The following is a 12,969-nucleotide window of genomic DNA, read 5'->3' on the forward strand; positions in this document are numbered from 1 at the left end:
ACAGGAAGCTGAGGCATGGGGTCAACTGTGCTGAATGTCGAGGTGGTGGTGTGCCACTTCAGAGCTAATGGGAATGGGCCATAGGGCTGCGGATTTCCATTTGGTCCAGTGCATTCTTTAATAATGATATCTTGCCTTGCAACTCTGTTTCTTTTGTGTAGATATTTCTAGTACCTTGTGATTCAAATAGAAGCACTAATCACTTGACTGTAAGGCCAAGAAAAGCACAGTCTGTGATCTTTTTCCATTCTTTTGGAATCTTTCCCTCAGAAATATTTTGAAAATTGACCCCAAATGCCTTAAAAATTCTCACCTTTTGCATAGATTTCTTCTGTCTCTATTTGGTCAGGTCTGGCCCTGCTATCTGCCTTCATTTTTTGAAGTGTCCCTGACATTCTCTCACATGATACACTTTGGTACAAATGCAGCAATGTTACTGGCTTTGCCAAGGAACTAGAAAATGCTGGCCTGATGGGTCCCATTTCAATTCCATCTGTTGGGCTTTTAACTGTATTTGCAATGCCCTTGGGATTATCCAGATCTTGTGCCATCCGCTGTTCTCATTTTCTTGGCTGATCTGCATTATGTGATGATGCCGAAGTCTCATCTTTCATTTATTGTCCATTGTAATATTTTGCAAATGAACTTATACTCTTAACTGATGTGAGCCATGACTGTTAGCCTGAGGCGAGTTTCTGGTCTCTCCTATTTTCCAAGTTGTGGGACTCCTCATTTTCCAAATTGATGGGGTTGGAGACATGGGAGAGAAAGTCTGGGATGGTCAGAGAAATTTAGTGACTTACCCAGGGTCACATAGCCAGAATGTGTCCATCAGGACATAAACCCAGGACTTCTTGGCTGCTAGGCTAGCTATCCACCATTCCATTCTGACTCTTTAATAATAATAATAATAATAAAAACACTCATTTGTATGATTCTTTCCTCATAGCCATTTTAATAACAGCTAGTATTTATATTGAGTGTTCGGATTTGCCAGGCCCTTTCTGTCTTTATGTCATTTATCTCTCAAAACAACCTGTGAGTTTACTACATGTATCATAGTCTCCATTTTACAGGTGAAGGAAATTTAAGGGATTTGCTTATGAAAACACAGCTAGTAAGTATCTGAGAAGAGATTTTTATCAGCCAATAAACTTTTGTCAGTGCCTATCATGTATCAAGGCAGCTAGTAGCAAAGTGAATAGGGTGGTAGGCCTGGAATCAGGAAGATCTGCTTTGAAATCTGGCCTCAGTGTCCTCATCTGTAAAATGAGCTGGAGAAGGAAATAGCAAACCACTCCAGTATTTTTTCCCAACCTCAAATAGGCTCTTGATGAGTTAGACACAACTGAAACAACTGAACAAGAAGGGCAACTATGTATCAGGTACTGGGCAAAGACTAAAGATACAAAAAGAGACCAAAGACAGTCCCTGGCCTCAAGATGCTCAAGATATCATGAATCTGAACACAGGCTTGTCCATTTCAAGTGCTGGGTTCCATCCACTCAGTCACACTCTCCCTGACTATAGGGATCTTCTGCTTTTCTGTTGCACGTGATATTAAAGGGAGGTTCCCTATTCAAAATGCCCTGTGGAGACTTGGGCCAAAGGAGCCATGGTGATGAATTTCTTCCTGGTAGACCCTAGTTACTTTTGTTCTGTTCTGCTTTTTTGTCCCCCTAAACTTGGCATTAGTTATCACACAGGTTAATGATGCTACTGATCTTAGCAGAGACTTAGGAAAAGAGGATGCAGAGATCAGTATAATCCATCACCTCTATCAGAAATTCAGTGCAAATACCTGTTTTATCCATGGTGTGTGAGAAGCATCACCTTTACAAATGAATTCCATCACACTTGTGAATTTGTCATTGGTTGACAGGAATACCATTAAGAAAAGAGCACAGGATTTAGAGAGAAAGGACTTGGAATAAACTCTTGCCCCTGATGCAACCTGTTTGATCACTTAGAAACACATAGTGAGATCACAAATTTAGATCTGGAAGGTATATCAGAGTGCAACTTGTTCAACACCCTCATTTATGTATAAAGAAACTGAGATCTGAAGAGAATGGAAATTTTTTTTTAAGACAACACAGATAGTAATTACTACAGACTAGATTCCAGTCTGAGGTCCAGACAGATAGCAATTACTACAGAGCATGGTCCTCAGATTCCAGAGTGACTATACAAGCAAGTTACTTAATCTCTCCCAGCCTATTTCGCCACATGTAAATTGGAGTTAATGATGATTATACTACCTCTCTTGTAGGGTTACTATAAGGAAAACACCTTATAGATATTCTAAATGTATTCTATGTAAATGTGAGTTATTTATATAGAGATGATCTTAAATTACCCATTTGATTGATGTATTGCTGCAGAATAAGATCGCTCAGATTCCTCCACACTTTTATTGCAAGCTTTAGATGTTAGAAAATCGACCTTCCAAGTACTCAGTTTAGTGCATGTGTTTTCTTCTGAAATATTCGTCATTTTAAAGTGCTTGAGTGTTTGTAGCTAGGAGAGAGAACTATTGATTTCAATATTCTCATTGTCACAGGCAGAGGGAAAGGTGAAAGGGCTGGAACATATGGAGGTGGAGTCGTGGTTAAGGACTCACTGCAAATACTGATCAGCTGGAGACCAGAGGCAATCCAAGCATTTGCTGACTTTGGGAAACTTCCCATCCTCCTCCTTGAATTGTGAGTATGCTGTACGTTTGATATTGGCTGGCACGTTCATGTATAAATAGTCATATGTCTGATTCATCCTTACTCTTAGCATTTTCGCACACTTTTGGGGGGCAGCAAGAAAAGTCTTTTTTTTAACTTTTAGTTTAAAGGTGAGTTTGGATGCTTGTAACTTCATATGTAGGGGCCCAGGATGGCCACTGTGCCACACAATTATATCATGGAGATGAAAGGGATCGCAACAATATAAACTCTGATTGACCAGTGGGTATATTAAATGTGAAACTAGGTAGAAGCATATTTCTTGAAGTTGATGAGTTCCCCCCTCCCACTTTGGTTTGGGTGCTCCTCTCCAATATCTTTTATCTTCTGGGTTGAGTAAAGCTTTAACAAAGGATGGACGCAACCAGAACAACAAAGCTTTAATGACATGGTGTCAGTGATCTGCTTACATGGCCCACGTGGCAGAGATGAAAAGGAGCTGAAATTCCTTCTTAAGTCATGATAATAATAATAAAAATAACTAACATTTATTTAGTGCTTCTGATTTTTCAGGGGCAGCTAGGTGGCACAGTGGATAGAGTGCAGAGCTTGGACTCAGGAAGACTCATCTTCAAATCTGGTCTCAGACACTTAGTTGCCATGTTACCCTGGACAAGTCACTTAACTCTGGCTTCAGTTTCCTTATCTGTAAAATGACCTGGAGAAGGAATGGCAAAACATTTCAGTATCTTTGCCAAGAAAATCCTAAATGGGATCACCAAGAGTCAGACACAGCTGTAACTAAACAAAGTTGGGATTTCAAAGGGCTATACACATTACTTTATTCAGTCTTCACAATAGCCCTTTCTGGTACATGCTAATCCTTTTACAGATGAAGAAACTGAGTCTGAGAGAGGTTAAGTGACCTGTCCAAAGTCACAGCTAATAGGTATCTTAAGCAGGATTTGAATTAGGGCAAGGATGATTCACTTGGAGTCTATTTAAAAACATATGTGCTATATTTCAACATAATCAGTTTTCTTTGTAATCCTACTTATTTTATTATTTTCATTTAAAAATGTTGTTCTAAGGAGGTCATAGTCTTCACTAGACTGCCAGGGGATGACAAAATAAAATAATATGGGGCATGACACAGACAAGATTAAGGGCCCTTGAACTAAGGTATTTCTGACTCCAAGGTCAGTACTCTGTCCTCTATACCATGTGGCTGTCTTCAACATTTAACTTCTAAGAATAGGGAAAAAGCCTAAGCCATGGACATCTCTAGCTCCCTTATGCCCATCCCTTAGGCAGAGGTATCATACACCACCATATGAATCTCAGTACCTACAAAACTCCCAAGTGTGGCTTGTACCAGATTGAATTGTAATTGGGAAATGTATGACAAAATAAACAAAAACACAGTGCAACATAGATAATGTTGATTTGTGGTTTTCTAATTCAACAGACACCTACTGGAATCAGTTTCTATTTGTATTTGAAACCATTGTCTTAGAAGATCTTCACCCAGTATATCATCAGGATAAATCCAGAGGGCATGATTGAGTGAATGAAGTGAAAGGATAACATGGTATAAAAAGAGAAGAAATAAGCTCCTCAAATTACAGTGATGAATAAATGAATGAGTGAATAAATGAGACAATGAGCATTTACTGTGTGCCAAACATTGTGCAAAGAACTGCCAATTTAATACTTAGGAGGCAAATGTTTACCAGGTTAAAAATAAACACTGTTCTTTCCCTTAAGGAGCTTATCTTCTAACAGGAGGAGACAGTTATAGGAAACTAGAGGTAGAGGCAGGGGTGGGTGTAGGGGGTGTATTTTGATTAGGAAAGTTTTAGGCATGGTATGTAAATCTATAGGGGAGCAGGTTGGATATACTGTTTCCAGGAACAAATGGTGGTATTGATTTTATTATGGTTCCAGAACTGGAAATGAGGAATGTGGCTGGGAGAGGTTGGTACATGCCAGGCAGGAGGCAACTGTCAAAGATGCCAGGGAATAAAGTGAAGCCACAGCGGGGTGGCTTAGATATAGTAAACCATTCAGGAATGGGCATGGGGCAGAGTAGGAGCTCTACACTTCAAAGGGTTAAGTCTTCCAGGGCATAATTTCTGGTCAGAGGTTGTAGAGGCAGGATAGCTTTCCATAATAAAACACATAATAAAATCAATATTGCCATTTGCTACTGGAAGGGGATGTCAATTTACCTCCCTGTGATTCCACTTACACTAGTCACTCTCTCCAATGACCTGATCATTAATGGGATGAGTTCATCCTTTACCATCCCTGTAACTCTAAATCAAAGAGAAGATGAGGTAAAAAGATGACTATACATAAAAAAATGATGGGAAAAAAGAAGATGGGGAGAGATGAGCATACCTAAAACCCATCTGTGGTGTAATAGATTAGGAGAAAGACAGAGAATGGGTAAGACAAATCTATAGAATAGGAATCAAAGACAGAGAGCAGTATATAGAGATTGAAAACCACACAGGAGCAGAATGAGGGAGATGAGAAGAAAATAAGGAGACAGATATGAGGAAAGCTTCATCACCTCCATATTGAGTGAATATAGCAACCAGGAAAAATATTCAAAGGTGTTGCCCAGGGCCTAGGATTTGGAAACCATGTGCTCAGGCTAATCTGGCCTCACCCCATTACTAAGCAAGAGCTAGGAGACTAGATCTCTGGAAAATTAGAGAAGTTCAAATGTGTTTTCTAAATGCACCATTCTTGCCTAGTGGAAGATAGGTATTAAACAGAACTACACAAAATTGTTTTCTGCACTTACCCCATCTTTTAGCACTTATCCCGTTGACTATAGAAAAAAAACACAAACTTTCTGGCCTGGCATTTAAGGTCCTCTACAATCTAGTGTAGTCCTTATGTGATATATAAGAGTACTAGAAAGACTAGGGAGGACTTATTTTTTCTGGCTCATTGCCACCACTAAGGTTCACTATGGCATGCCCTCATCAGAGAAGGTACTGTGCTCTATGGCCAAAGCAGAATTGACTTAGCTCAAAAGAAACACAAGATGCCCAGATTTAGAGAATCTGCCCCAAATCTTCATATGGACTATTTGTGCCTAACCTGTCGTAGAGCACTCTGAGCTCTTATTGGTCTGATCAGCCATAGTCAGGCACACTGCAACTTGACTCTGACACAGTGATGCCATTTTGGTCCTCTTTGAGAATGAAGGACACCAACTAGGTCAGCAGTAAGGTGATTTGGTATTACATACCATTCCCTGGGACTAGTCACCAGCTCTTTTTTACAACCACACAGGCTCATAAAGATCAAAATATAACTAATTTTGCTTACAGATTATGAGAAATATAATGAAAATAATAAAAAGGCAATACATCCAGATTGTAGATTATCAGAGCCTTTTGAAAATGATGAAGCTAGGTAGCACAATGGATAGTACTGGTCTTGGAATAGGTCATAATTCAAATTCTGCACCAGACATTTTCCAGCTGTGTGACTCTGGACAAGTCGCTTCTGTCTATTTCAGTTTTCTCATTTGTAAAATGAATATAATAATAGCATCACCCTCCCACGGTTATCGTAAGGATCAACGGAGATAATAATTGCAAAAGCACTGTACGTGTTATTCATCATCATCGTCATCATCAATTATTCCTCTTTGTGCTTTGTAGGCTAGTTTTTCTCTCCAATTCTGTCTAGGCTAAAGGCTGTTTATTGTATTTTATTATTTCTCTTACCCAGTACCTGGGCATGATGCCCCCTAATCAGGTTAAAACTACTTACTGAGTCAAATGGGGAAATAGCAATTCTCTTTGTTATTGTTCACCAGGAATGCTTGAGAGGGTTATTCTAATGATCTGTGACTTCTCCCCAACAAAAGGAGGAGAAAGGAGCCATCTACTTTCTCCAGCTCCATCCAGGTCATTGGGAGAGAGATTTGTAGCCACAGGCTCACTGCCTTTGACCTGCCTTTCTAGCCTTATTTCAGATTGATTCTATGCATTCATGCTACCTTCCCACAAGACATCCTGACCGGTGCTCACTTCTCTTGCTCAGCTGTCCTAAGCCTCTGTGCACTCACTCAGACAATCTTCTATACCTGGAATGTGCTTACTGCTCATTTTCACCTGCTGAAATTCTTTTCAAATCAAATGCCACTTCCTGCCTGAATTCTTCTCTAATCATCACTCTGCTGTATCTTCTCTCCCTTCTCATTTTTTCTAGCTCTCCTCTTTGTCCTTTTCATACTTATTTGTGTGGCTGAATATACTGATTCTCCTTGTACCTCTTCCTAGCATACTATAGTATGCTCTTGTAAAAGCATGGACTATGCCATTAAAAAAAAATCCTTCTAGTTCAGGATTAATTAGAATACCCTCGTGCATAGTAGGTGCTCAATCAGTCCATCAATCAATAAACACTTACTAAATGACGATTATGTACCAGGTGCTGCTTATCGAATTTTAATGGAAACCCATTTTCTTACAATAGAGATAATTGCTTGGTATTTCTCTCTTGGCCTTGTTTCTCATATAGAGCTAAGAGTTGGAGCTGGTAGAGACCTCAGACTCCATCTCATCTAACGTTTATTTTATAGAGCAGGAAACAGAGACCCAGGAAAGTAAAGTGACTTGTGGAAGGTCACATAAATGGTAAGCATCCTGGATGAAATTTGAAACCAGGTCTTCTGGCTTCAAAGTTTCATAAACCAGGTCTTCTGATCATGGTGTCATTGATTCTACTGTCAGTGGTAGAACACTGGTGTTGTCACTCAACTCTCACCTGTGCCTCCAAGAAGCTGCAGCATGTGCAGGGGCCACACCTCATTTTGGTAGATGGGCCAGACCAGGTTGAGGGTAACCAAAGGGTCTCAAACACATTGGTGAGTTAGGGAGGTGTCTACCCCAAGCATGTGAAGGCCTCCCCTGGTGGAATGGGCAGATGAGAACAACTTATTCCAATAACCATGAAGGTGGCTGAAGTAGGAGCTGTGGAGTTCTTAGAGCCTGGTTAGACATCAAAGATGCCTGAGCCATCACCGGTCTTGATTCTGTCCTGCCACTGGACTATGTGACTCTGGAAGAGAGAGTGAGGCTGATGATTTCATGCTACACTGCCTCACTTAAATCCAATGTACATGTGAATCAAAAGACATCACCGCCTCCCTCCCTCAAAACAGTTATCGAATAGATGCCTTTTTGTAACAAGAAAAAGCATGGGCCCATTGAAAGCTCCATGTCATTTCCCAAGTGAATCTGATAGCCTTTTTTCTTTCTCTCTCCTTCATAATTCTGAGGTCAGTTCATTGATCATCTTTAATGCACAGAGGTAATGATTAATTGATTCAACAGACTGTCCACCAAATTGACATAACTGGTTAATAAGGGGAAGGGAAAGGAATAAGCATTTATTAAGTACCTACTATGTGCCAGAAACTCTGCTAAGCACTTAAATTGTCTTATTTAATTGATAAGACAATAATGCTGTGAAGTAGGCGCTATTATTAACCCTATTTTATGGTTAAGGAAACTGAGGCAGGCAGTTGTCAAGTGACTTGGCCTGAGTTACACAGTTAGTAAGTATCTGGGGCATTATTTAACTTTTTTTCTTGTGTTCATACATATGTACACAAATGAGTATATAAAACTATGTCCACTTATACATTTGTGCACAGTGTTATACAATGTACATTACATTGTATATGTATAAGTAATTATCATATATGTGTGTATAAGTATATATATGATATAATACATACACACATGCACACACATATATAAATAAAATAACTATTAAAAAGGCTATTTGATCAGAACACCAGCCACAAAGAACTTATTATGGAAACCAGAATATTTGATTTCCCTTTGCCTAAAGCAGGTTAAACTTGACCCCTCACCTGTTCCCAGTCTGTAATAAACAAGTCTATAATTAAAATAATTCTTTCATCTCTGTGCTGAAAAGAGGCAATAGAAGCCGATGATAAAATATGAGCCACTTTATGTATACCATTCAAATGTTTTCCTCTGAGAAGAATACAAAATAGTCTATCTATTCTCGGTGGATTGAAGTCTTTAAATATCTTCAGTCAGGGAAAGAACTCACTCCAGTAGTTTCTTTTCATTTCATTAATGTTTTCTGAAAGCTGGGAGTTCTTGAACAATATGACTAATCCAATAATTTATGCCAATTTTCATCTGGAGGCAGGAGGCAGGGTATTTGACATCAGTGAGTTCTTTCTCCACCAGTTCATGTTATCAAGGTTATACAGCCAGTCAGCCAGGCATTGAAAAAGAGGCGGGGGGAAAAGCCCTACATGCCTGTCATCCAGGCTCTAGCTCCACTATTTTAAAGAACCAAGAAGGAAAGCTGATGAACTGGAAGAATAAAAGATGTGTATGTTGAACAGAAAACAATCACATTTGAAGTGACTAATGAATATTAATCGTTTCAGCTAGAGTGATTTCAGATTTTGTCACCTGCTACATGGGAGACGCCAATGGTGCAGTCAAGAGAGCAAAAAGAAGGCTGAATCCATTAACGGATTTTAAAAGAATTTGTGTCAGAAGCATCGCTATCACAAGATGTTATTTTTAACCACTGCCTCTCACATTTATAAACCATTCAGCTTTTGAGTCAACTATTTTTCATTAAAAATCTTGATTACAACATGGAAGAATCTAGGTGAGCCTATTCAGGCTAATGCATTTTAAAGCAGTTTTGGAAATTAGAAAAGTGAGGAAGAAAAATTATGAATGACACAAAATGGCAAATATATATGTAATTATTCTACCCCATCCGGTGTGTATGTGTGAAGGCTCACAAGAGGGTTAGGACTGCTAATTACGGTGAATGGTTGGAATAATGACAATAGATGTTGACATGAAGACCAATCTATGCAAATATTGTTTTGGTTACATTTTCTCTTTAAAGGAGAATTGTCTTTGAATGATGATGACGATGATGATGATAAGCATGTATAAAATGCTTAAAGGTTTGCAAAATAAACTGGAATTTGCGAATGCTAAGATGACTTCAGTCAAGGACAAGTCATACGAGATTAATATCATTTCATTTGTTAAAAGAGTAGATTTGTTGACCATAGAGATGCGGAAGACACAATGTACTTCAGTTGTAGTGAAACATTTGAACAAATTCTTGTGGATCAGATGGGAGAGAACTATGTTATATGGTATAGTTATATTAAGAACTATTAAGAATAGGCATAAGATATTCATTAATGGCTCTATATCAATTTGAAGGGACTTTTCCAGTTGAAGGTTCTAAGAGTCTGTTTTTGATTTTTTTGATGTTCAATAGTTTTATTAATAATTTTGATGAAATCTCTAAAAGTTAAATTTTCAGATGACATGAAAACAAAAAGGGATTGCTAATGGTTATATTACAGATGTTAAAAAAAACCTGCCTTTTTAGAATTATTCATGCGAAGGTTGGATACTTACTTTGTTAGCTTTGTTGTAGAAACAATTCCAGGTATGGATGGCCACAGGAGTGCCTTCCAAATTGGAGACTCTAGGATTTTGCTTTTTCCTTTATTTTTACAATTTTTTGTACAGAAATAATATTTAATATTTCCGATTGATGATCTGAAGATTGAATCCATACCATATCTGTTACATTCTAAACTCAACTCAACCTGTAGATCACTTCCCCAAGATTCTTCCTCACATTGTCCCCAAGAAGGGAAAGAAGAAAGAGGAGAAAGAGAGGAAAAGAAAGAAGGAAGAGAAAATACAGTTATTATTATATTAAACATGGTACATCAAAAATTATTTAAATGCAAGCAGGGGAAGATGCTTTGTACAAATCAGGCTGGTCAGTTCCCTAAGATGAATATCTAATAAGTAGAACCTTGAGAGTTTATCAGCAGGTCACTGCTATTGTATCTTCTCTACTCCCAGATTTGAATAATATACGTACACACACACACACACACACACACACAAACACACACACATAGCTATGTATGACTGCCCACATTCTGAGTTCCAGGAGTCAAGCTTTTCTTGCCTTTATCAGTGTCTCCTTTGCTTAAAAGAATAAATTCCAGCATGAAATTGGCATGTAAGGTCTTTCATCTTCTGGCCTTAGCCTATTGATTTGCTATTCTCCCCAACTTAGAACTTCATCTCCATATCTTTGTAAAGGATACACTATTTCAGCAGTGTATTCTCTCCTACTCTTGGACTCTGGGATAGGACTCCTCTCTACCAAGGTTCTACCCTCAACTCCCCAAAACATGAGTTAAGCCAATTTTCCCCTGAAAGGCAACAAGTTTCTTTGGGGACTTCTTTGTTCCAAATGACATGCTCAAGCTGCTGTTTCTTGGAAACCTCTGGTCATATTAACCTGACTTTTTGGTTACTTACAGGCATAAAGACTCCATGTGGAGTCAGAGCTCTTCAAACTTGGCAAATGTCCCAAGACTGTGTGAGTCATCACACCCTGCCTTGCTGACCAGATGATTTTCCATATGGAGGCTAAAGGAGCCAAGTTAAATGATATACTATCTCTATTTGAATACCCTTTCTATGCTATGACTAAGTAAACCTCTTTTATTAGCTCTCTAGAATAACTGACAAATGCCTTCTTTGGTTCTAACACTGGACTGAAAGTACCAAAGTACTATCCTGCATCAGGCTTACCCCTAATGATTTCTTACCATCCCTAACTTCCTTCAAAATTCAGCTTTCTTAGCTCTCTTATGATAAGGTTTTCCTTGTGCCCTTCCTTATAACCACTTGTTCTTTCCTCCAATCTTCATATTTCTACTTAGCTGATTACATGGTGTATTCCCCTAGTAATATGTGAGCTCTCTGAGGGCAGGGATTATTTTTTGTTTGTTTCATCTCTGTATCCCAATTCCCTGGCATGGCACCTTGAACATGTTGGATACTTGAATGATTGTTGGATTAGATTTGATCCCAACAAAAACAGTAAAAAAAATTATAAAATATTTCCTGTTTTTCTTTTATCACGTTAGATTGTCAGAAAACAACAGCAGAAATAGACATAGATAAGAGAAAAGAAGATATTCCAGTAGTTTTAGATTGTCACTCATATAATTTTGAGCAGCATGGACCCATTGATGTGCCCTGCTGCTTCCCTCTAAGGACCACCAGGTCTTTCCATCTACTCTGCAGCCAAACCCTCTTGAATTCGTTGTCTCCTTCTCTTAGGAGGTGAGAGCAGGAGATGTCCTGCTCTTCCTTTTGTAAAACCAACACCTAGCCCAGTGATTGGCACATAGTAAGCACTCAACAAATGTGTATTTGTTGCACTTTATTTTCATTCATTTTTTCAGTATGACATTCACTTATTATATTTAGGTGGACAAATAATAATGAAAATAATGAAATAAAAATAGATCCCTATATTCATATTGATTTAAAGTTATAAAAATCTGTGGGTATAGATCACAGTCAAGGTGTTGAAATAGGATAGCTACAAGTCTGGGATAAAGAAGGAAATATTGTATTTCTAATTAGGGCAGTGGTGATCTGGACCCTCCTACTTCCTACCTGAGGCCTTAACAAGTCATTCAAACTCTCTGGGCACTACATCTTAATGTTTACTTTAAAGTTATGATCCTAAGGCAACTAAACCAACTCCTTCATTTACAGATGCATAAATTGAGGACCACAGACTTTAAATGCTATGCCCAAATGTAACAGAGATGCTTATTTGCAATAGAGATCATACTAGAACCCTAGTCTCCCCTGCCATTTTCTTCTCCTTCCATTAGACCACACAGCGGATCTTAGAAAGGGAATCAGTGGCTATTTTTCATCAGAATGAAAATCAGGTTTAAATGCAAGATAGGAGAAAAGGGATCTATTCTGATATTCTTAAGCAAAGGGTGGGAGGGAGCAGGGGAGAAAATGACTTAAGATGAAACAAACAATATAATGTTTGTAAATATGACTTCGGATCCCTTAGAGAAAGGTAATTTCAAGTAAGAGTTTCCTTTGGTCTTTCTGAAATGTTCATTTTAGGAAAGAGGCTGTATTCATTAAATACTCATATTTTAATAGCAAACATTCATATTAATGCATCTGAAATTTATTTAAACCAAGTTGTTTGTTCTCATAGTCCCTTTAGAGAGATTCCCAGGTTTCAAAAGTGGATACAAAGATTTTTTCCCCCATCAAAGCAGTTAGTGTGTCTTTCCTGTCTCCCTCCTTGTCCTCTTTCTTCTCTTTTCCTACCTCCTTTCCTCCTCTTTTTCTTCCTCTTTATTTTCTCCCTTCTTTTTTCTTCC

This window comes from Notamacropus eugenii, chromosome 3 (genome assembly GCF_028372415.1).
Source record: "Notamacropus eugenii isolate mMacEug1 chromosome 3, mMacEug1.pri_v2, whole genome shotgun sequence".
Lineage (NCBI taxonomy): Eukaryota > Metazoa > Chordata > Mammalia > Diprotodontia > Macropodidae > Notamacropus > Notamacropus eugenii.